The 23,698-nt window shown below is 47.9% G+C and overlaps 1 long non-coding RNA gene across 2 annotated transcripts in view; it reads left to right on the top strand.

The window, feature by feature from the left end:
* LOC109502247 overlaps nt 1–19,467 on the top strand; it is a 46,334-nt gene extending 26,867 nt beyond the window's left edge. The window contains exons 3-4 of one of the 2 annotated variants that reach the window (XR_006584186.1): nt 15,906–16,036; nt 19,257–19,467. This is a non-coding gene — a long non-coding RNA (uncharacterized LOC109502247). Of the gene's footprint in view, nt 1–1,298; nt 3,424–15,905; nt 16,037–19,256 lie in introns of those variants that run through there. The other variant, XR_002160730.3, reaches the window with a different exon arrangement.
* The last annotated feature ends 4,231 nt before the right edge of the window (nt 19,468–23,698 follow it).

Genomic DNA, 23,698 nt, shown 5'->3' with positions numbered 1-23,698 from the left:
TGGTCTCTTCATGCTCCCCTATAATCCGTTCTCTATGAAGTGCGCTCTAAGGCACGGATCATATCAGGACTGTCTCTCATAAACTCCAAGCTTTTGGCCATGGCTTCAAGGACCTCTTCCTGATCTGGCCCTTCTCCATTTCTCCGACTTCTTTTCACACTGCCTTTCCCCATCCACCCTCCTATTTGTTGCTCTCCAACCGTGCCAGTCTTCTTTCCATACCTGTAATATGCAGCCTCAGCCTGGCTCAGTCCTTGACTCCTGCCATTGTCTCTGGAATGCTCTTACTCCAAATCTTGGCAGGGCCCCTTTTCATCATGCAGATCTAGAATCAAATGTTGCCTCCTCAGAAAGTCTTCCTCTGACCACCCAACCAAAGGTGCTCCCCATCTGTACTTTCTATCATATTACTGTTTTGTCACCTTATGGCACCTATCATTATCGGAAATTATCTTATTTATAGTTTACTTTGGTTATCGCCCTCTAATTAAAATATGGACTCACCCAGAGCCGGATTCTTGTCTGTTCACTGCCGTGTTCCCACTGCCTAGGAGAGTGTCTGACACATGGTGGGCACTCAGTTGCTATTGATTATTTGTGAATGATGGTTCGGAGCCCTCCAAGCCAAGGGTCCCACTTAGGGCGAAGCCCCATGTGTGTAAGGGGGGGGGGGGGATGGATATGGCAGCAGCCCAGAGGGTGCAGCCCCAGTCTCTATCCAGCCATATACCAATAGCCCCACCTGGACACTGTCCCCTCAGTGCTTCCCCGCCAGCGAATGGCCCCATGGTCTCCATGTTTGCCCAAACTTGAAGACCAGGTGTGACTTTTAATTCCCCATTCCCCACATCTAATCAATCACAAAGTCCTAAAAATCAATAAAAAGACAAATAACCCAACAGAAAATCAGATTAAAGCTGTGAACAGGAAGATCACAGAAGAGAAATACAAATGGCTATAAACACATGAAAAGATGCTCAACCTCATGAGAAAGGGCTCAGTAAAATGAACTTTCGCTTACCCCCTTAAGACTGATAGAAATTTACAAAAATAGGTAAAATATCTAGTGTTGGGAAGGGTTGAGGAAATGAGTGCTCTCATGTACTGTGGGGGTAATACGAGCGGGTTGAGCCTCTTTGGAGAACCAGTTAGCAGCATCCATGAAAAATCGAAATGCATGGTGAGCATGGTGCAACTGGGAGCAGCTCTTCCTGGCTCCCTAGGGAGCGTCTGGAGGAGACAAAATATCCCAAAAGGCATAAGAAGGATCTAATCCAGAGGTCTTCCTTCCCTTACAGCCAGCCAGTTGAAGACGGATCTAGTTTCTTTGGAGACTTGTTTGGTTTGAGTGTTCTTCCTCCACCTCTGTCCGCTGAAAATCAACACATCCTGAAGTTGGAGATGTGGGAAGACCCTGAACTCACCTCCTGCCGTGGACACACCAAATCCATAGCTACATCTAGAACAGTTGTCTCTGAAAAAGACCTGAAAGCTAGCTGCGTAGCTCCTCCACAGCAATGGATAAAAAGGCCACACTGAGATGGATAGAAAAGACAGAGATATGGTCTTGCTAAAGACCCCACTCCCAGTGCAGTGACCCATAAGCACAAGGGTGCCCACCCATATGCACAAATATGGTGCATATCCTTGAGAAGAGAATTTGACCCCCACACTAGGCACCCCAACCCTTTGCTGAACATCTGGCTTTGAAAACCAGTGAGACTTATATCCAGGAGACCCAAGAGGTTGTAGGAAACTGAGACTCTGCTCCTGAAGAACTCAGACACAGACCCACTTGTCCTGGGACTCCGTACAAAAGTAGCAGGTTGGAAAATGCCTAGACCATATGTGAAGGAGATTCATTGGCTAAGCTTAAAGTATCTGCCAGAGGGCCAGGGGTCTGTTGGAACTCTCTCTGGGGAGGGAGGCTCTGGTGGGTTCCATTTTTGCACTCTCTCTTCTACTTTGCTAGTGGACACCATTTTTGCACTCTACCTTTATCTTGCAAGTGCCATTTCCCCTTGCCCAGTTCTGTCCTGTGGTCCCACCCTTCCAAAGTTGGTGGGCTGGCTCACCCTGACCCAGTACACCCCTGTGTGAGGCTGCTCCACCAACCTGGTGGGCAGATGTGGCCCCACCACTGCTGACAAGTGCATGCAGTCCACACAGGGGATGTCCCTTGAATGCTTGGCTCTGATGGCCAAGGGGGCTTGCATTTCTGGGCCCCATGGGACTGAAGCAACTGGAGAGACACTTTTGGGCAAGGGAGCACCACAGGGCACTGAACAGACAGCAGACTGAAACATATTCCCAGTCTTCCTGTGATCACTCCTTTAAGACTGGGAGAGACAGCCATTTCACCTAATGCATAGAAACAGCAAAATGAGGAAACAGGAAGATGTTCCAAATGAAAGAATAAGATAAAACTCCAGAAAAAACCTTAATGAAATGGAGATAAGTAATTTACATGGTAAAGAGTTCAGAGTAATGGTCATAGAGATGCTCATTGATCTTGGGAGAATGAACACAGAGAGAACTTCAACAAAGAGACGGAAAATAGAAGAAAGTAGGAAACATAAATCTCAGAGCTGAGGAATACAATAACTGAAATGAAAAATACATTGGTGGGATGCAACAGCAGACTAGATGAAACAGAATATGGGATCAGTGACCTGGAAGGCAGGGCAGTGGAACTCACCCAAAACGGAGCAATAAAAAGAAAAAAAGAATTAAGAAAAGTGAAGATAGCTTAAGGGACATATAAACAACATCAAATGAAACCACATTTGCATAATAGGGGCCCAGAAGGAGAAGAGACAGAAAGAGACAGGACACTTATTTGAAGAAATGATGTCTGCAAACTTTCTTAACCTGGGGAAGAAAACAAGACGTCCAGATCCAGGAAGCCCAGAGTTCCAAATAAAATGAACCCAAAGAGAACCATACTAAGACACATCATTAAAATGTCAAAGTTAAAGAATCTTAAAAGCAAAAAGAGAAAAACAACTTATAACATACAAGGGAACCCAATAAAATAATCAGATTTTTTAGCAGAAACTTTGTAGGCCAGAAGGGAGTGACATGATGTATTCAAAGTGCTGAAAGCAAGACTTACAATCAAGAATACTCTACCCAGCAAGGTTATCATTCAGAATTGAAGGAGAGAAAAAAGTTTTCCAGATAAAGACCCAAGGAGCATATCATCACTAAAGCAGCCTTATAGGAAATGTTAAAGGGACTTATTTAAACTGAAAAGAAAGGGCAGTAAGTAGTAACAAAAAATATATATATGAAAGTAAAAATCTCACTGGCAAAGGTAAAGTATATAGTAAAGATAGTGGACTAATCACTTATAAAGCTAGCATACAAAAGTAATAAAAATAACTATAGCTACAGGGGTGCCTGGGTGGCTCAGTCAGTTAAGTGTCCAGCTTCAGCTCAGGTCATGAGCTTGCAGTTCATGGGTTTGAGCCCCGTGTCGAGCTCTGTGCTGACAACTCAGAACCTGGAGGCTGGATCTTGCTTCAAATTCTGTGTCTCCTTCTCTCTCTCCTCCTTCCCTGGCTCGCACTCTGTCTCTCCCTCTCTAAAAAAAAAACATTAAAATTTTTTAAAAAATAACTACAGCAATTAAAGTATATACACAGAATAAAAAGATGTAAAATGTGACATCAAAAACAAATGTGGGAGAGTGAGAATAAAAATGTAGAGTTTTATTTTATTATTATTATTATTTAAATGTTTATCTGTTTTGAGAGAGAGAGTGCACAGACACATGCACGCAAGCACGGGAGGGGCAGAGAGAGAGAGGGAGAGAGAGAATCCTAAGCAGGCTCTGCACTGTCAGTGCAGAACCCAATGCAGGGCTCGGATTTCATGAACTGTGAGATCATGACCTGAGCCAAAATCAAGAGTCAGACACTCAACTGACTGAGCCACCTAAAAAATGTAGAGTTTTAGAATGTACACACACACACACACACACACACACACACACACACACACTTAAAATTACTTAGCCATATAAAAGAATGAAATCTTATCATTTGTGACAACATGGACGGACCTTGAGGGTATTATTATGCTAGGTGAAATAAGTCAGACAGAGAAAGACAAATACTGTTTTATTTCACTTTATGTGGAATCTAAAAAACAAAACCAATGAACAAACAAAAAAAGCCAAACCAAACTCATAGATGCAGAGAATAGATTGGTGATTGCTGGGGGTGGGGTAGGGGGATGGGAGAGTGTAAGCAAAATAGGAGAAGGGGACCAAGAGGTACAAATTTCCAGTTATAAAAGAAATAAGGCATGGGGAGGTGCTGTACCGCCTGGTGACTTTAGTTAACAATATTGGATTGCATATTATGTAACTTTATATGATGTCAGGAGGAAAGTAGACCTAGTGTGGTTACCATTTCACAGCGTATCCAAATATTCATTCATTATGTCGTACACCTGAAACTAATGTTATATGCCAATTACATATACCTCAATGAAAAAGGTGGAAATGCAAAGAAGAAATAAAATAAAATAAAAATGCACACCCTGCAACTTGCCCATGCCACCTGTAGTTATCTTTCCCAGAGCAATACTTAGGGAATAATCAGAGAGCAAAGATGGTCACTGCAACATGGTTTATAAAAGCAAAAACTTTGGAACAACCTAAGTACTCACCAAACAGAGGTATAGTTAAGCAAGCTGCGTACTTCCCTCTTATGGTTAGTAGCCAGTGCTACAGTGGTTTAAAAAAGAGTAAGATACATCTTTAAATATTGATGTGAAAATGCATCCAAGAAATGCAAGACACATTGTTAAGTAAAACACACAGGTTGCAAGGGTGCCTGGGTGGCTCAGTCAGTTGAGTGTCTAACTCTTCATTTCGGCTCAGGTCAACATCTCAGGGTTGTAGGATCGAGCTCTGTGTCAGGCTCTGTGCTTAACCTGGAGCCTGCTTAAGATTTTTTTCTCTCTCCCTCTGCCTCTTGTCCTGTTTGCACTCCCTCTCTCTAAAAATAAACAAACCAAAAACATGGGTTGCAGAATGTATTGACAGTATGATCTTATTTATGTTAAATAACCACACAATGTATATTTATATTAATAGCTAATATTCACTTATTAAGTAATAATAACTGGTAATATTTACACAGCGCTTACTCTGTTCCAGGCACTGGTCTAAGTGATTTACTTACACTAACTCATCTATTCCTCATAATAACTCTTTTTTTTAAAGGTTTTTTCTTTCTTTTTTTTTTTTTTTTTTTTGAGAGAGAGAGGGAGAGAGAGAGAGAGAACCAGAAAAAGAGGGAAAGAGAGAATCCCAAGCAAGAGAGCCTGATGCAGGGCTTGAACTTACCAACAGTGAGATCATGACCTGAGCCGAGATTAAGCGTTGGACACTTAATTGACTGAGCCACCCAGGCACCCCTCCTCATAACTCTATGATGTAGATACAATGGTGAACATCAGCCCCACTGCTAGGTGAGAAAATTGAGGCACAGAGATGTTAAGCGATTTGCCTAAAACTGCATAGCTAATAGGTAATGGAGTTGGGATTGAAACCAGATTGACTACATCTTTTAACTATTGCACTGGTGTAACAGGCACTGTGAGAAGCACTTGGTATATTTTTGTTGGTATTCTCCTATTTATAGAGATAAGAAAACTGAGCTACAGAGAGGTAAAACAGTTCACCCAGAGTCACTTGGCTTGTGAGTAGAGTCAGATCTGAACCCAGATGTCTTACATCAGCACCTGGGTTCTTAACCACTACCCTCTCAGTAGTTACAGAGATTTATGATAAAAGTCTAACTTCCAAACAATTGAGAAGAACGAAGGGTAAAAAGAGATTGTGTCTTTTTCCTCCTCCCCATTTTTCCTTTCTGTCTTAGAATTCTGGAGGGAGCCAGGTCAGGCAGGACAGATATTTGCTGCCTCAGCCGGGCAGAGGTGGGGCTGGGGCTGAGACTGGAGGCTGGGGTCAGAGTAGACCTAGTTGGTCCTGGACCTGGAAGGACTGTCTGTTGGTGGCTGCCCACAGTGGGAGGGGCCTTGTCAGTGTGATTGGAGCCCTGGGGGACCTGGCAGGTTGGGCAGGTGGTTGATACAGAAACACCATGGGATCCGGGAAGTGGGTGAGAATATGACTGTCCAGTGAGGCCAAAGAGGGATCTTCAGGGAGACCAGTGAAGGCCCCTATGCCTCAACTTTCCTCAGGGAAGCTTCTAGAAAAGGCAAGGAAATGGATTCTTCCATAGAGCCTCCAGAAGGAACCAGCCCTACTGACATCTTGCCCTTAGCCTCGTGGAACTGACTTCAGACTTCTGGCCCCCAGAGCTCTGAGGGAATGAATTCGTGTTGTGTTAAGCCATCAAGAATGTGTGGTCAGTTATTAGAGCTGCTGTAGGAATTGAATACAATCCGTCTTTTAGGTGCCTCTTCAGTTTGTCCTCTTTTGCCCCATTCTTGCTTCCCCTCACGGTCTCATCCGTACCTGTCCCTTAGTCTCACAGCAGACATCCTGTGATGGCTTTCATGACCCATGTTGACAGCAGCCCCTCCTACTCACAGCCGAGCCCCAGCCCCCTGATGTGACATTCGGCGTCCACTAGTTTCTGGCCTGTGGTTCCAGCTTCATCTCCTGCCTCGCCTTTGTGATTCGGCACAGCCGTTCTTAACCTGGGGTCCATGTACTCACTCGCTTCCTCCCCGCTCGATTTTTATGACTAGCTTCAGAAGGTCTGTGAACCTCCTGGGATTCAGAGCAATATTTGCCGCGCACACCTGTGCTCATGTGTATCTCCTGGAGACAGGATCTACAGGTGGCCCTAAGCAGGTTCTCATGCCCCCAAGACAATGACATGCTGGTGACAGGTTCTTGTTCCCGGCACGCATCATCCTGCTTCACCCAGCACCTTACTCCATGTTCCATCCACCTGCGGTGCCCTTCCCCCAGAATTCTTTCATTCCATTCATGTCTCTGCTCTGTGCCCCCTCCTCAGAGAGGACCCCCGGGGGGGAAGCAGTGAACAGGAGGACCCTCCCTCCCCTGCCCGCCCCCCGGAACACAGGTAAGAACTCTTCACCCCTCCCTCCTGAATCTGTGAACCCCAAGGGAGGGACCTGGGGGGGCTAGAGTTCAAGGTATTTTCCCAAAGGACAACATTTTCCTCCCTAAGAGAAATTCTGGCGTCAGCCGCTAGATAATAATTTCCCCACCTCATTACCTAAACCATAAACCTGGACGAAATAAATGTTACAATGCTGGTATTAGAGCTCTGCTTTGGAAGCGAAGAGAATTGGGTGATTAGTTCCAACCTGGGGAATTATGGCAACTCCACGGAAGAAATGTCATTTGAGCCATTTCTCATTGGAGAACGGGAAGGATTTTCAGAAGGGGAAAAGCAAGACAGAAATGGGAGGAAGAAAGGCGCGGGGGGGGGGCAGGACAGTGCTTGGCGTGGGGGCCAGTGAGTTGTCTTGTGATGGCTGAGCCTTTGGGTTCTTGGAGGGAGCTGTGGCCAAAGAGGTCACCCTGTGGTCTCATCATGGGAGTTCTGGCCTGGGTTCCGAGGAGCGTGGGCCACAGTGAGGCGGTGGAGAGCCATCACCAGGAGAGCAGTAGACGCAGCTCTGTGTCTTGTTTGCTTTGATATTCTCGTCACCGAACAAGGTGTGCAGTGCATAGTAGGTGCTCGAGAGGTGCTTTGCCCGAGGGAGTGAGTGTGTATGGGAAAGCTGACTTCGCGGGAGGTGAATTGAGTTGGGAAGAGGCTAAAAATGGAAGCACCAACTGAGAACAAACTGAGGGTTGATGGGGGGTGGGAGGGAGGAAAGGGTGGGCGATGGGTATTGAAGAGCGCATCTTTTGGGATGAGCACTGGGTGTTGTATGGAAACCAATTTGACAATAAATTTCATATATTAAACAATAAAAATAAATAAATAAAAACAAAAATGGAGACACCTACGAGATGCTTTCCCAATAGTTCAGATGGGAACGATGAGGCTGCCCCAGGGTGGGCACAGGGTGGAGAGTGAGGAAGGAGCACGCAGGGAATTATCACGGGAAGGACAGACAGGACTTGTTGCTTTTGGGGTGGGGGAGTGGTGGGGTGGGGGAGGGGGAGAGACTGGGGCAGGCTGAGGTCTGTGACCTGTGAGGGGTGGGTGGTGGCGTCATTCACCAGCGGGGACCCAGGAAGAGGAGCACGTTTGGGGATGGAAGGGTGGAGAAGAAAATGAAGCCTTAAGGAGGCTGGTGTTCTGAGTTTGCTCAGGTGTCGGATGCACAGGGTGGGGTTGGTGCAGGGAAGGCAGGGAGATGGCATTGTCGGGGGTGGGGGGTGGGAGGTGGACAGTGGTGTAAGTTTTACAAGTGATTCAGGTTATGCCTGCCCTTCCCGGTCTCTCTTCAGAGAACACTCTGAACGGTGCTTTTCCAAGGGCGGAAACCTCATTTGTTCTATCTCAGAACAAACCAACACCAAAACCAGCTGGAAGCAGCTATTTTTCATCCCCGTCCTCAGCCACCAGCTCCTCCTGGGAGCCCTCATCCTGTTATCTCTCAGCTTGGCATGACCATCAGTTTGGACTGGGACAAGGCACTGTATCTCATGGAGATTTCCCTGATATGCTATCAGCAATGGGCTTTCACTTCGAGTCACTGTGCTTCGAAATGTCCATGAGAGGGCCAGGCCAGCCTGATGGCATGTTAATTATTTGGAGATCTTGAAGGCATTTCTAGATCATAGTTAAACTATGAGGTAACCCCTAATTCCTTATCCTGAATCTGCCCCAAGAGCCCCAAGGCAGTGCATAGGGAAAAATCATAGCCATTTGGGGGGCATAGACAAAAATCTTGGGGGTTTTAGAGGGGACTGTGGTTCAAACAATTTCCCTGGGGTAACCCTGGGTATGAGCTAGTGATTTGCTTTTTTTCTTTTCTTTTTTTCTTTTTAATTTTTTTTTAACATTTACTTATTTTTGAGACAGAGAGAGACAGAGCATGAACGGGGGAGGGGCAGAGAGAGAGGGAGACACAGAATCGGAAGCAGGCTCCAGGCTCTGAGCCATCAGCCCAGAGCCCAACGCGGGGCTCGAACTCACGGACCGCGAGATCGTGACCTGAGCTGAGGTCGGACGCTTAACCGACTGAGCCACCCAGGCGCCCCACTAGTGATTTGCTTTTGTTCGTATTCATCCATCCATCCATCCATCCATCCATCCATACATCCACTCACCCTTTCATTTCACAGACGGTCACAACAGGCCCATGCTAGGTACTAGGAACACACAGGTGAGCAAAATGGACTTGTGTATTTTGTTGCTCAGGCAGAATGAGTAAATGAGTAAACAGGCCTTTATAGCACTGAGTACTGAGATGTCATGTGTAGATCTGGCAGGAGACGGGGGGTGGGGGGGGTGGAGAGAGAGAGAGAGAGAGAGAGCGAGCTAGGGACCAAGGGGTGAAGGGTAAAGTATGCTCCATAAAGAGGACGCAACAGGTACAAAGGCCCAGTGGTTTGGGCAGTGTGAGGTGTGAGAGAAGGAAGCATGATGAGTTCAGGAACTCAATATGACTAGAGTGTAGTGGGCACGTGCACGTGTGTATGTGTGGGTATGTCACGCCGGGTTATGTGTTCATAGAGGCACACCCACTCGAACGTGCAGATGCACACATATGCATATGCACACACGTGGACTAGTGTGTGTGCACACCTATGTGCATGCACGTGTGGCTGTGCACACACGTATGCACACATGTACGTGCATATCTGTGTGTGTGCCTGTGCGTGCACATGTACCTTGGGTAGGGGGACTGGAAAGAGAGGAAGCTGGATAATGTGGACAGGGAGATAGTTATAGTCTCTTTTCCTCAAAGAATTCAGGATTTAGGGGCACCTGGGTGGCTCAGTTGGTTGAGTGTCTGACTCTTGATTTGAGCTCAGGTCATGATCCCAGGGTCATGGGATTGAGCTCTGCAGTGAGTGTTGAGCCTGCTTAAGATTCACTCCCTTTCTGCCTCTGCCCCCTCCCCAGCTTGCGTTTTCTCTCTAAAAAAACAAAAAACAAAAAAACAAAAAAATGCGCTACAACCTCCATCCCTCTGCCCCAAACAGAATTTAGGGTTCAAGTAACAAAAGCCAGGAAGGGGATTGTTTTGCAGGTAAATTTCTGCCCCCTTTTTGGACTTCTTGTGGTCAAACAAAGCTCCCCGAGGAAAGGGGGCACTGAAGGACCTGACCACCTTCATGGCACGATTAGGTGGAGCCCAACAATACCCACAACGTAACCACTCAATACATCAGTTTGCCCCACACCCCTATCATTGCAAAAGGAAAGAGTTAAAATATTCCTGGTTCCTAATTTCAACCCTTGCTCTTGGGTTGCATGAAGACCCATCAAGTGGAGCTCAGAGAGCAAAGGTATGTCAGGTCTCTGCCCCAGGCTGTTTCTCTCAACAGAAGAGAATGATGTTGCTAAACAGAAATTTTCCAGGCCAGTGGCTGACAACCCAGTCGTGCATTTGGACAAAGAAACAAACGCAGACCAAGCTCCTGCTCTGCTCCAAGCACGGCTCCTGCGCATGCAGGTTAATTGTTTGTGTTGAACATTTCCTCCGGAAGGCTGATATCTTAGCGGGGAGCAGAAAAGGGAGGGGTCATGCCACTCAGCCTCCCCAGCCAAGCTCAGAGGACTGACGGTGGCTAATCCCAGGCTGCCGGTGAAGGTTGGATGGTGGCCCCCACCTTTGTCTTGAGAATCAGAGCCCCAGTTTCCACCCCCCAACGCTATGCCCACCCCCTGAGCACCAGGGGGTCTAGCCCTTACTCAGCCTTTCCTGGCACGTGTTCTGGGAACTCACTTTATGGCAGGCCCTGTGGGAGGCCAGTGCTGCCTCCTTGGCGTTGCTCTCCTTGAAGAGATGGGGGAAGAGGCATGTATCCAGCTAAGTACAATATAGCATGACAAATGCCATGGTGGGAGGATGGTAAGGTACAGCGCCAGGAGGTCCAATGACAGTATCAGCAATACGATCTCATGAACACTTATTTGCAGTAGGTATAGGCTGGAGGTTGGGAGTATAGCAGTAACGGTAGTTAGTATCTATTGAGGGTTTACCAAGTGCTGGCCATTGGGCTTAAACTGCTTACATGAATGATTTTATCTAATCCTTAGACACGATCCCATGAGATACCTGTAATGGGCAAATTAGTGGCCCCCAAAGATGTCTACGTTTTAACCCCCAGGACCTGTGAAAATATTGTCTTATGTGGCAGGAGGGACATTACAGATGCGATTAAATTAAGGATCCTGGGGCGCCTGGGTGGCGCTGGGTGGTCCAGCTTCAGCTCAAGTCATGATCTCACGGTTCATGAGATTGAGCCCCACGTTGGGCTCTGTGCTGACAGCTCGGAGCCTAGAGCCTCTTCAGATTCTGTCTCTCTCTCTGTCTCTCTCTCTCTCTCTGCTCCTCCCTTGCTCACACTCTGTCTGTCTCTCAAAAAAAAATAAACATTAAAAAATAAAACATAAATAAATTAAGGATCCTGAGATGGGGGGATTATTGTGGATTGTTTGAGTGGGCTCAATGTAATTACAGTCATCCTTTTAAGTGAATGTGGGAGGCAGAAGGGTCAGAGTCAGAGCGCTTCCATGTGAGAGGGATGTGGTCGGCCATCACTGGCGGAAAGGTGGGTATGTTGTATGCTTCTATTTACATTTGGAAATATAGAGTGTATCTAGGGCTGGCAAATAGTTTCATAGTCAAATAAATAGTCTGTAACAATTGCTGGGAACACTGTGTTGAGGAAGATTGGACGGCTGTGTCGGAGCGATGATGTGGTACTCAATTAGCAATGTCTGGCTTGGATGTGGAAAGAAAGAATGGGGCATGTTTGTTGGCTACTTGCCGTCCTGTGATGGCTGCACTCTTACACAGATGAGAGAAATGGGACCCAAGTAAGGAAACTGACTTGCTCAGGCCTTCGCCTGTCCCATAACAGCTGCATATCACTTGTGGTGACCACATACTCCTTCCTGTCTGGCATGCTGGTTTAAGAATGGGCATATCTCAGGGTGCCTGGGTGGCTCAGTTGGTTAAGTGTCCGACTTCAGCTCAAGTTGTGATCTCACAGTTCAGAAGTTTGAGCCCTGCATTGATTGGGCTCTGTGCTGACAGCCCAGAGCCCGAAGACTGCCTTGGAATCTGTCTTCCTCTCTATCTGCCCTCTCCTGATTGCTCTCTCTCTCTCTCTCTCTCTCTCTCAAAAATAAATAAACATTAAGAAAAATAAGAATGGGCATATCTCTGTGCCATCAGATTCTTCTAAGTCTTGGAATCTAACACCCACCTGCGTGGGCTGAGGGCCATATAATCTCTGTCCCAAGACTTCTGTGGTTTTCTGTCAGAGCTTCTCCAGTTGAGGCTGGTCTACTGTGAGGTAGTGAACTGCTTCCCAGCAGCTCGGGAACCATGCAGGGAGTGCTGGACTTGGTTAACGGGTGTGGGTTACTACCTAGACAAAGCACTTGGTTTTTCCGGGCCTTGGTTCCTCGTCTGTAAAATGAGACTGATGATGCTAATCTTGCAGGTGGCCAAGAAGATTGCACGTGATGACTACAAGTGGAGATGTCCAACGCAAAGCTTAACACACAGTGGTTGCTTAATAAGTATTTAATTAAAAAAAAATCTTAGGGTGCAGTGGAGAAGAGCATGGGCTTTGGAGTCCAATCCTGGCTTCAGCTGAGTGTTCATGGGCAATTCATTTAATCCCTCCGGGCCACAGTTTGAACTCTGTCCTGTGAGGTTAACAGTGACAATGGAATGAACACCACAGGGCTGTGGGGACCCGTGCTTGGGCACCGTGTATAAGGCACCTAGTCCTGTCCGTGGCATATTGTGCGTCTCAGTAGATGTGAGTGCCTTCTTCCTTTTCTGGTCACTGGAGGAGTCAAGTGAGGCTTTAGAGAGTCCCAAAGCTTGGATTTGGTGACCTTTGACATCCCTCTTGTTTCTGCACAGAGGAAACAGACAGGCCCCTGGGCTCAGCCCACCCTCCCCCAGCCTCTCTTGAAGTCATAGCTTGCCTGGCTCTGGACCTCAGCTTTCCTCATGGCTTCTGTTGAATTCATCCCTACTTCCGGTGTTCCAGAGTCTCGAGTGAGGCTTCCCCGAGCTCCCCTGGGCACCATAAGGTCCAGCTGGGTCAGGCCAGCCCTCCCCACGCAGGCACTCAGAACTGGATTATGGGGGGGGGGCAGCAGGGCAGATGGCAGCTGTATAAGGGGCATCACTGGAACTGGAAAGTGATGGAGAAAAATCGCATCTTCTTGAAATCCTCTTGGGAAGAGGACAACTTAGGAATACTTTGGTAAGCTGCTTGTTGGTGGGGCTGAGACCACAGGTGGCATGCTGATAGAACAGATGGTCTCCAAATTGTCATCCAAGGGGGCTGGCCTGGGTAACTGCAGGGCTTTGACTTTGGGAGCGAGGAATGCAAGCTCAGGTTTCTCTTTTTTTGCTTTGCTTTCACATGGTACCTGGTTTCATGGGGGTTGAGAAAAGAGAAGAGAAAAGAGGACATTCTTGGTTGAAGGTGGGCATAAGCAAAGGCCCAGAGGCATGGCCACTGGTGGAGGTCTCATAATACACGGCAACCACCAGAGCTAGTATAAGAGGGTGCCAAGATGGTACCCCGTTTTGGCATATGCCCTAAGACAATCAAGAAATCGTTCTCCTGAAAACGTTTTTCGAGTGCTATGGCATTTCCCCCCAGTGACCCCATCCATAGAGTAGGGTGTGTGTATATATGTGTGTGTGTGTGGGGGGGATTATCCTAAGCCTAAGTCTAAAAAGAAGACCTTACATTGCCCCTGGAGTTTGAGACACAGTGCAGTGGTGATCAGCATGAGCTGAAACATAATTTACAGCTGCAAGGCTGGTAGGAGTGGCTGTGACCACACTGAGCTTCCACAGGCCAGAGGGGTGTGACCAGGAGCCTATGTCGCACGTAGCAGGGACATTTAAAAATAGATACCACCTGTAATGGTTGACTTTGTGTTTCTCCAGAGAACTCTGATTAATATACCGTCCACAGGGCTTCCTGCCAGGGGTGAGGCCATCTCAGCAGAAAAGGCTGGAGGGGTACTGCTGGATGTAGGTTTGCAGGCGGTATATGGGCCATCCATATAAGCATCCACTGGGTGACCAGTTGGATGACTGGCATTACCTACATCGAGGGGTCTGCTCTTTTGTGTTCGCAGTGAGAATCCATGGACCCCACGAAAGCCACTCACTCAGGATGGTTTGTGAGAGAAATAATCATCAGGAGATGGGACACCTCACAGGCCCCAACAGCAGCAGGCCTGGGGAGGGGTCTTGAAAGAGAGGCAGGAAGCCAGACCCATCCTTTCTCCATCTCCGTCCTGTGGTTCTTGTGTCGCTCTCTCTGTGAGGTGACTCTTCGCTGGCTCATCACTGTACCTTGCCTCAAAGTGTCTTCTCCGTTTGCGGGCTCAAGACTGTCTGCCTACTTTGGGGCGCCTGGGTGGCGCAGTCGGTTAAGCGTCCGACTTCAGCCAGGTCACGATCTCGCGGTCCGTGAGTTCGAGCCCCGCATCGGGCACTGGGCTGATGGCTCGGAGCCTGGAGCCTGTTTCCGATTCTGTGTCTCCCTCTCTCTCTGCCCCTCCCCCGTTCATGCTCTGTCTCTCTCTGTCCCAAAAATAAATAAAAAAAAAAAAACGTTGAAAAAAAAATTAAAAAAAAAAAAAAGACTGTCTGCCTACTAACTGTCACTTGTGTCTCTTAGTTCAAATTTTCAAGAGAAATCTGATTTGCTGATGGTTAGCTAGTGGCCTGTCTCCTCTGTGTCAGGAGCTCCCTTCCTCCTCGACAATAAGCAGAGGCTGGGAGGTAAGCCCCACCTTGCGGTGGATGGTGCGTGGGGCTTCTCTCTCCCAGGGCTCTGAGTGGAGCAGACTGAGTGAACAGAGCAGGAGAAATGTGGCAGGAAGATTACCAGTGGTCATCAAAGGGCCGGCGTGGCTGCAGCCTGCAAACCATGGAAGGTTGTACTGAAAGATGAGGTTATGGAGGGCATTTGAAACTAGCTCGCGGAAGGTCTTGAATGCTGCGTCAAGGAGTTTGAACTTTAACTCCTGTGACCAGGACCTGCGGAGTAACACTTATCACCAGCTCCATCCTCAGGTCACTGCCAAGTGGCCCATTTACCTGGCTAAGTAGTACGATTTGAAGGTGGCAGATAGCTGGGGAATGCTCTGAAGAATGTGCTTTTTTTGATGGACGCTTGAAATGATGCTCAGGCTTTGGAATGATTCACTTCAAGGACTCTTGGCTTTTGTATGTTTCAACTCTCAATTGCAACACTACACTAATGTGGTTTTTTGCATTGAATTAAAATTAATCTAATACTTGACAACTCTGGCTGGACGCCTGCCAAATATGGAGACTGGAGATGCTTCCTGTAAATTCTGCCACAGAGGATTCTTACGATTCAGGGAACATCCCATTTATCTCACTGCTATGCACTCCTGACCCTAATTCTCTAGAGATTCCCTTCGTAAGATCCTCTTGCATAAACGTGAGCGTGTTCCTTGGCAGTTACTTTTTCAAATCTGTATAATCTCTGGGGACCAGGATCATCTGAGGTGCAGGGAAAGGGTCATTTAGATGAACCAACTCTGCTCAAAGTCAGTCTTGGATTTTTTCCAGTAATAATCTCTTTCGTCATTAATGGCCTGCTGGGTGAATCTTATTACATCTCCTTAAAATAATTTAGATGCTAATATCTCCCATTGACCATTATGTGGGGAACGCAGGGCTGGAGGTGGTGGTGAGGACTGAAAGCTGTCCTAATTCTATGCTCCTTTTCACAGCTGGAGACTCTCGGCCGATGGGCTCGGAAAAGCTGCCTTAGCAACCAGGATTTTCACGCCTTTGCCCTTAAAATGCCTTTGATCGCTGTCCCAAAAGTTCTACTTTCCCAGATGAGGAGCCAGGAATCTGGGTGAGCAACCCGAGGGGATTCTGGGTGAATATTCCAAGAGGATTGTGGGTAATCAATGGAAGCGCAATTGTATTTTTGATCAGACGTGAGCTTGAGGGTGGGCTGGGGGAGGCATGAAGGGAGAAGAAGGACCTGGTAGTCAGGAGGTTTGACTTCCAGTTCTTGGTTTGTTTATTTATTTCTATTTATTTTTAATTTTATTTTTAAGTCATCTCTACACCCAGTGTGGGGCTCATACCTACAGCCCTGAGATCGAGTTGTATGCTCTACCCATTGAGCCAGCCGGGCGGCCTCCAGTTCTAGGTTTATTATGACTAGATGAATTCTTCCCTCCCTTCCTTCCTTTATTTATTTAGCAATGATTGATGCCTACTCTGTGTTGGGTCCAGTGCTGGTTCTGAGAAAGCAGAGACTAACAAGCCATCATTCCTGCTTCAAGGAGATCATAGTTTGCATATAACTTTCTCCTTCTTGGGTGTCAGTTTCCTTATCTGCACAAGGAAGAGGTTGGAGAAGTTTTCAGAGTGTTCTTCCAGGGTCAGTGTTTGGGGACCATAAGAGCACCTTTCCTTTGGTCTCCTTCACTATGATCCCCTATGCATTGCCTTGGGGGGCCAGGGATCGTGGCTTGCCATCAGCATCTTGCTCTTGGGGAGCTCAGGGTCAATTGGAGCAGTGTTACATGGCCTGGGGGTAATTGGGCCAGTGCGTGTTTGTGCAGAGCCCCGTGACAAAGCTGAGGAGGGAACAAACTGCCTTGCTTAGAGATGGTGCTTGAAAGGGTTCTCAAGCTTCATGGGTCCTGACCTCTAAGAATGCCCAGAAAACCCCAGCCTGCTTCCAGCTGAGCCTTTAACTCTTTTCACTGGATGGAGGGTTTGTGTGGCTCTTTCTTTTTTTTTTTTTTTTAATTTTTTAATTTTTAGTTTTTTTTATTTTTTTTTCACGTTTATTTATTTTTGAGACAGAGAGAGACAGAGCATGAACGGGGGAGGGGCAGAGAGAGAGGGAGACACAGAATCGGAAACAGGCTCCAGGCTCCGAGCCATCAGCCCAGAGCCGTACGCGGGGCTCGAACTCACGGACCGCGAGATCGTGACCTGGCTGAAGTCGGACGCTTAACCGACTGCGCCACCCAGGCGCCCCTGTGTGGCTCTTTCTAACTCTTTGGAACTCGGTTTCTGATTCAACCCTGGAGAACAGGCTGATTCTGCACCAAGGTTCTTGATGGTGAGCACTAGGGAATATGCCACCACTTAGAAAGAAAGTGATAATGCTGTTGACATTTTCACAGAAATATTTCTTGTTGGGTGCTCGAGAGTGCGCCAGTGTTGTCTTCTTAGAACAGGAGGAAATGTGAGGTGTGAGTATAAAGCTTGGTTGTGTAGCAGATGGGCCCTGCCAGCCAGGGGGGCGGGGTCAAGATGGCATCCCAATATTGTCCTGAGGGTGCTATGTCCCTGGCTCTGTCTCAGTTCACCTGTGGGGACTCCAGGTCTAACCGATTCATCCCAATATATCCTGGGAGTTCCTGGATGTCTGGGTTTGGGTTCCCCCAGAAGCGGAATCTGAGACAAGGTGTATGGGTGAAGCCTGTCGGAGGGGTGCACCTGTCACCGCGAAGAAGCAAAACACAAAATGCATCTCCCAGTGGGGGTTTGCCTGGATTCTGACACACTTTGTCTCTGATTTTTCTTCTGGAGCAATACATACCCACATTTAAGGGAATTATTATAAGGACCGACCGGACCTCACACATTGTGGGAGTCTCTGTAAGGCTGTGATCGCTGTGCCTGATACTGGAGGGTGAAATCCAGCAGGCAGACAGGAAGGGAGGATGGATGGAGAGTAAGGGACAGCAGGAACGAGCTGGAACCCTATGAGAACTCCGAGAAGTTGGGGTCGGTCTTGTTGCCCCTGATGGTGTGGGGTGTCCTGCAGAAGCCAGGGCCCCGTATCACAGCGCTGAACACATGTGCATGAGCTGGTGGTCAGAGAAGCTGAGGGGAGGTCCAGGGAGAGTGCGGCAGGTGTGGACCTTATGCCAACGGGGCCCAGTCACAGAGTGTGCGAGCTCCAAGATGGCTGTGGCTTCCCTGCTGCCCTCCCAGTCTTGCAAAAATTCCTTTGTGGCCCACATTGGCCGGAAACGTCCAGGAAATGGAATTCTGGGAAGTGTAGTTTCACTTAGTCAGTTGCCCCATTACAAAGTCCCCAAACAGGGATTCAAGTCCCAGTAGTTTATTCAGGAGCTGATCCCAGGAAACATGGGTGGGGGACAGGGAAGGGGAAGGATGGCCAATTCCACTGTGGGCACCTGGAGCCTGAGCCCCCTGGGAACTCTGGAAGACAGTCTGCCCACGTCTCAGAGCTATCTCGCTTCCTGGCTAAGGAAACTGGGTATTGTCTCCGTCATCGGTTGAGGGCTGCTTCCAGCCAGAGAGAAGGTGTTTGTGCAGAAAGTCGCAAGTGTTTGTGATATGCAGCCTTTGGGGGGCAGTGGGGCTGCGGGAGGCCATGCTGGGAGAGCCCTCCTACACGGGAGCGTCACTTCTGTGTTCACAGCTGCCCAATGTCCCTCCATTTCCTTTACTGTTCTGTCCTCAAAGTGGGGCTGATGTGAGTTCACCCTCAGGCGTCACGGAGATTTTAGGGCAAGAGTTTAGTATGTATCAATGTGTCCATGTCTGACTGTCTCCTGGACCCGGCCAGGCCCGGGATCGGAGCCAGGGACGTCTGCCGGTGGACACAGTTGTGTTGTTTTCAGAACCGCACCTCTTTTCTGAGCGAGACCCACTGCCCATGGGCTAAGGGTGCACTCTGCTGGGCAGATCGGGGCTCCCCTCCACTCAGGGGGAGCAGGACCACAACTCAGCGGAGACTTGGGGTGTCAGAGCCCCTTAGAATCTCAGCATACTAGAGCTGGAAGGGGCTCTGCCCAAGTCAACCTGCCTTACACCCTCACTTCACAGAGGAAGAAGTTGAGGCCCAGAAAGGAGGCGGATCCTCCTGGGGTCACACAACTGTTTCATGGGACTCCAGGCTGAGTTCAGGCCAGTTGATTTTCCATTATGTCATGCTGTCTACCAGGACTAAGTGTCTGAGTGGCTGTTCCATCAAGAGGGAGCTCATCACGGTTTTGGAAGTCTCTATGCGGCTGACTTTGAGTCTGTTTCACATCCTTGCATTACAGCCAGACCTTTCTTTCCCTCCTGTGCAGATTCACAGATGTGCCCTTATGGACAGTCCCTCCAAACAAAAAGGGCAAAGACTTCAGACTTGGCTGGCCTGGGGTCAAGTTCCAGCTCTCTGCCTGCGTGTCTCTGGGAAAATTACTTAAGCTCATGTGCCCCATTTTCTTATCTGAAGAAAGAGTATAATAAAATATACTTCTGATGCCTGTTGCACGGATTCAGTGTGTGGATATGCACAGAACACTTGGCCCAGGCTTTCGGACATAGTAACTGCTCAGTAAGCAGTGATGGCGATCGTCATAACTGTTGTTGTTGACGTCAAGGCCGTTTGCCTCTATTATAGGGGCAGCTGATTGTGCTGCCTGTGTAAGTCTGTCTTTTTTTAATTATTATTTAAAAAAAAGTTTTTATTTATTTTGAGAGAGAGACAGAGCATGAGCAGGGGAGGGGTAGAGAGAGAAGGAGACACAGAATCTGAAGCAGGCTCCAGGCTCTGAGCTGTCAGCACAGAGCCCGATGCAGGGCTCGAACTCACAAACCTCCAGATCGTGACCTGAGCTGAAGTCAGATGCCCAACTGGCTGAGCCACCCAGGCACCCCTCTCAACAGGATGTATGCTATGATGTACTCAACCAGTCTCCTGCTGGTGATATGCCAGCTATTTTCTGTTCTCCCTCAAACATATGACAACACTGTTCACCCTTTGTATCCTCTCTTGACTTCCATGGACCTGTCAGCAGGCTCCTCTGCCTTAGAGCACCGTGGGTTCCTGAGGGTGGCAGAGAGGGGGGCAGAATGCATTGCTCTGCCAGCTGGGAGACCCTGACGAGTAAGAGAGGGACAGAATGGGCTACATAAGACTGTTCCTGTCTTCAACCCACCCATCCAGGTGGGGAGGGAAAAGGGCCTAGCACAAAAAAACCCCCAAAAGCAAAAGACAAAACAAAACAAAACAAAAAACCCAAACCAAAATAAAACGCAGGACTATTTAGATAGACTTCCTTTGTGTAGAACCAAAAGGAATGGGTAAGAAAAAAAAAAAGCCATGTAAAAAAAGTCACAGTCACACACCTCATTTCGTTTAATCCTTACAACCAACTTGTGAGGCAGGTGATGCTATTGATTCCCACTTTACAGGTAACACAGAAGCTCAGACAAGTTAAGTGATTTGCCAAAGTCACACAGCTAGTAGGTTACAATGTTTGGACCAGAAGCCGTGGCTCCTGACCCCAAGTCCCCCCCTCTCTGCATGGATCAGGGATGTTTTCAGATGTTTGAGGTAAGGTTGAGGAAGATCCAAAGTGGGGTGGGCCAGAGTCTTGACAATTTTAAGGCTCCGGGTGACAGGGAAAAGTAATGGCCGTGAGCAGAACTACAAACCCTGCTCATGAGGGAGCCCATGGGAGCCTCAGCGGAGCCACTGCACTCCCCGCGAGCCCCAACCTCACCTCTCCCAGTTTCCCCGCGTGCCCCTGTGCGCCGCCCACCTCCGTGCCTTTGCACCTGCTGTTCCCCCTTCCCAGAATGCTTTCTCCATCTAGCATCCCTTGTGGAAATGTTCTGTCCTCGAAGGAACAATCGAAACGCTCTCTTCTTCCCCAAAGGCTATCTCGACCCTTACAACTGCGTGTGCTCTCTCCCTCCTCCAAATCTCTTTTATTTCTCTGTGGAACCGGACCGTGAACCCCACGGGAGCCCGGGGCAGAATCCCTGCCCCTGGCTTCAACCGCAGCTTGCCCTGAGAGGGTGTGCAGCTGTTTGTCAAATCACATCAGAAGCAAGGAATTTTGCCTTTTAACATTGCCCGTGCATTCCGAGATACAGAGGCTCAGGTTCTGATCCAAGTCTGCAGCAGCAACTCTAGGGGGCTCCCCACCTGCTCCCCCCACCCACACAGAGGCCCTAGCTGCAGGTCTGGCACGGTGCATACACTCCGTGTGCACAATTTTCATGAAGTCTTTTCTCCTGACCCTCATGATTATCTCCCCCCTCCTTCTCCACCTCTCCATCCCTCCAGATGTCAGTTAGCTATTGCTATGTGACAAAGCAAACCAAAACCTAGTGGCTTAAAATGAGAATTTATTATTTCTCCTGATTCAGTGGGTTGACTGGGTCCAGCTGAGTGGCTCTGCCCCCACCAGTGTAACAGAGGTCACTCACGTGGTGGTATCCCGGTGCCCAAGATGGCCAGTGGTCTTCCTTGAGTTTCTTTACATGGCAACTGGCTTCCAGAGGGAAAAGTAGAAGGTGCCAGCTCTCTTAGGGCCAAATTCTATGATCAAAGCAAGTCACATATCCACCCAGATTTGGGGGAAGGGGGATCAGTCTCCACCTCTTGACGTGAAGAGCAGTTTGTGCATAGAGGGGTGCAAAGAGTTGTTGGTTGGAGGCCATGTTTAGAAATCGGCTCCCCTCCCCTGCCCCCACCTTGGGTCCAGCTTCATTGTGCGACAGTTGCCCTTCCCTCACCACAGTCCCAAGCGTCTGTCTCTTCTGCAGAGGGATCACTCCAGGATGCAGATCTGATCACGTGATTATCTTACCATACTTTGTAGTTTATTAATTTCCTCCCACGTAAGACTCACCGAAGTCTTGACTATTTGCCAGGTGTCCCATGATTCTTCATGCTTCCATCTATGGTACAGGCTGTTCCCTCAGCCCAGGATGCCCTCCCCTGGCTTTATGGTGCATTCCTCTTTATGCTTCGGGCTCCTGCTCAAAGGCTACCTCTGCCACAGGAGTAGGTTCTCCTTCAGCTTCTAGAATTGTGTAAGTCTAGTCAGCCCAGATCACACTAGAGCCCAATTACCAAACTACTGGAGTTCATTGCTTCTAAGATTTTCCACACGTTCATATTTCTGAAATCAAGATGCATTTTCTTAAAGTTTGTTTTTTTGTTTATTTATTTATTTTGAGAGAGCAAGAGAACAGGGGAGGGGCAGAGAGAGAGGGAGAGACAGAATCCCAAGCAGGCTCCACACTGTCAGCACAGAGCCCGATGTGGGGCTTGATCCCACAAAGACCTGAGCTGAAATCAAGACTCAGACACTTATCCAACTGAGCCCCGGGATGCATTTTCACCAGGCATGACACTGTCATAGTTACTGTTGGAGAAGTAAGAGTCGCGATGTGGTTACCACTGCCTGTGCGTGCTGGACAGTGATCATTATTCTTTGTGACTTGTCCTGACCATATCCACCTGTCCGTGTAAAAGTCATAAGCCAGTTAGAGGCCATTCAAGGAAGGAATATGAGTCTGGGTTCTTGTCTGTAAATCTTCGGTTGACAGCCTTCTGGTAAGACCAAGACAAGTCCAGAACTGGAACTTGTAAAAGTGGATGTCAGCAGCAGGGAAGAATATCCCAGAGATGGCAGTGGAGTTCTCTTTGAAGGAATGCACCATCATCTATGCTCTTGATGTCAGAGGATGACATTATATGACAACAGCCTGGCCATAAACCATTCTCAGTAGAAAAGTGATTCAGAAAGGTTGGGCTCTGAATGTGTTTAGAGACCATAAGCACATAATTTTGCTTATGGTTTTCTTTTTATGTGTATGCCCCAGAGTGATATATAATTAAAAAAAAACCACATCTGATGAGGTCGAATAGAGCTCTTTTGATAAGAATAAAATAATTCTGTGATAAAAAGTATCGTACCTTAGTTTCATTGGCAATATTTTTTCCTTTCTCATTAGTAATTAGTAATTAGCATCTAATAATCAATGCTGTCATATATTAAAGGAGAGATGGTAATTATCTGGGCAAATGTCAGGGCACCAACTGAGCCCCCCTAGGGCAGGGACCATGCCATTCATATTTGCAGCCTCCAGACTAGGTATCCATAAGTATTTGTCATGAATAAGTTTAACTGTATTCCTACAGGAAGACGGGAGGAAGATGAAGCTCAGAGAGACCTGAGGACTTGCTCAAGGTCATACTCCAGAACTGGGATTTGAACTTGAACCAGTTTGAACTCCAAGATCAGTGCTTTTCCTGCAATATGAATCAGTTAGGTCACTTTCAGTTATGAGGAACAGAAGACCCAACCAAAAAAAGTTTAGGGAAGATGCATAGTTTAGTGTTTCATAAGAAGAAGCCTAGAGTTAGGGGAGTTTCAAACCTGGTTATTTTTGCCATTCAGTGCCCTCATCAGGGACTCTTTTGTAAGCTATTTCCCTCATGGTCACAAGAAGGCTGCAGCTGCGCCAGGCATCTCCCCTTGAGATCAAAGATCCCAGAGGTCCTTGGGCATCCTCCCCCCTTATGTCTCATTGGCTAGAACTGCATCCTATGCCCATTCCTAAACAGCCATTGGTCAGAGGGTTAAAATGACCTAAGTTGGCTTAGGTCAATCAAAATACACTTGCATGAGTTTGTGACCTCCTGATGCACTTATAACCAACCAACCAACCAACCAACCAACCAACAAACTATAAACCAGGGACGGGGGGTGACATCAGAGAACCC

This window comes from Felis catus, chromosome C1 (assembly GCF_018350175.1).
Source record: "Felis catus isolate Fca126 chromosome C1, F.catus_Fca126_mat1.0, whole genome shotgun sequence".
NCBI classification, from domain to species: Eukaryota; Metazoa; Chordata; class Mammalia; order Carnivora; family Felidae; genus Felis; species Felis catus.
Note: the sequence above shows the minus strand (reverse complement) of the source record. Positions and strands in the feature narration are given on the sequence as shown.